The 1817-nt window shown below is 39.9% G+C and overlaps 1 pseudogene; it reads left to right on the plus strand.

Annotated features, from left to right (window-relative positions):
- The first annotated feature begins 811 nt into the window (after nt 1–811).
- Nucleotides 812–1463, plus strand: LOC105052239 (uncharacterized; annotated as a pseudogene).
- Nucleotides 1464–1817: the final 354 nt, after the last annotated feature.

Raw genomic sequence — 1817 nt, forward strand, 5'->3', positions numbered from 1 at the left:
TTGTCTTGCCAACGGGAGAAGTTATTTCCATCACCGATCCAACTTCACCATATCTTGGTTCATGACTTTGATAGATTCTGACTCCATTGTTGATATAGAACAAATAAAACCTCAAGATTGTTAGGAAAAGCAGAATCAATCAAAAACTTGAAGGCACAGAGATCGTTTTTCTTAAGGTTTTATTTGTCCCCGATTCCAAGAATTCGCTCTGGGTCACTGACAAAAAACCTCCAGGATACAATAACTCACAATAAGAATTTACAGAGAGCAAATCTGAAATTCTTCAAGAACTCTCTATGAGAACAAAAATTGTGGCTGGAGAAAAATGTTTCAGAAGAAGAAAGAGGAAGTTAAAATTGTCTTTGTTTTTAAAACTCTTCTTCTTTAATAAACTCAGAAAATTCAGAATTTATAGGAGACCAAAGGTGTCTTTTTAAAGAGACACAACTCCTTGTCTATAAGTTTTAAATTACTTTTCGGTGATTAAAAGTAGTTGTCGGTTTACAAACAGTTAGTTAATTTAAATAGCTCACAAATAACCACATACTAACTACCTTTTCAAATTTGCTTTTCAAACAAATCCAAAATGACCACACGCTAACTACCTTCTCAAATTTATTTTTCAAACAAGTCCAACAGCTTCTCTATCATCCCCCTTCCGATATCCCAAGGTTGCGTGTGGGGGTGCATTAATTCTCGTGCGTGCTTAGCAAAAAGCTTGTATTCGATTGTTCCCTTTTATCTTGTTGACAGATATATAGTAGCATTGTTTTGCATTGACCAGTCAAACCCAATCAGAAAAAAGGCACACATGGAGGGCATGATTTACGGTGAGATAACTCACTCCGTCCTCAAGGAGAGACCTTGCAACTATTAAGGGTGCATTGGATCTCGGTATGCATGCGAGAAGTCATGCAATTAACTTTCATCTCCACAAGGACTGTGCCAGCCCGGAGGACACCATCACCCACCCTTTCTTCCCAGGATGCACCTTCCATTTTCTTAGATCGGGGGAGCCAAATCGATATTGTGATGCGTGCAGAAGGGACATCAAAGGCTACGTCTATCACTACTTCGATGAAGGGTGGGACCTGCACCCCAGCTGCGCGTCCTTCTGGCGTGTGATAGAGGATGGTGAGATGAGGTTGGTGCTCCATCGAGAGGTGACTTCCAGGTGCTACTGGTGCGGGAAGGAGGAGTTGAGGAAGAGAGCCAGGAGCTGGTCCTACGTATCGACGTGCAAGGGATGCCACCTCCATTTGGCTTGTGTGAAGGAGATCCTGCTTGAGAACTAGAAGAAGCACATTTGTAATGGCATGGCAAAGCAGAGAGAGAGGACAGTCTTACCCTCGAATGCATTTCTTATCACCCATTGAAACAGTTCCAAAGCCTTTCAGGATTCGTCATTGGCTTTTTCCTCTAGTTGTTTTAACTTTCTTATTTTCCAACTTGGTTTTTTTTAATACTACTTTGGTTTCATAAGAAGAACCAGCTAGCGCATTTCTACTTTTTTTTTTTTTTTTTTTGGGAAATAAGAGGAGAAACTGCTTTATAGGTCATATGTCAGTGTGATTACAACGTAGGAATACAAAATAGTAAGAAGCCCAAAACACAAGGGGTAACTATATAAAAAGTACATTGCATAATATTAGGAGATACAAAAGAATAGGTAAACAGATCTGAAAAATAAAGATCATAAAAAGGTGCCTGGAAGATGCTATTTGGGAGAATAGGCAGCTTGCAAAATTATTGAAGACATGCAACCTCTGTGCTGATAAAAGTGCTCCCAGTAGGTGAGGATATGTGTCTTGTTGGAG

Source organism: Elaeis guineensis, chromosome 10 (genome assembly GCF_000442705.2).
Source record: "Elaeis guineensis isolate ETL-2024a chromosome 10, EG11, whole genome shotgun sequence".
NCBI lineage: Eukaryota > Viridiplantae > Streptophyta > Magnoliopsida > Arecales > Arecaceae > Elaeis > Elaeis guineensis.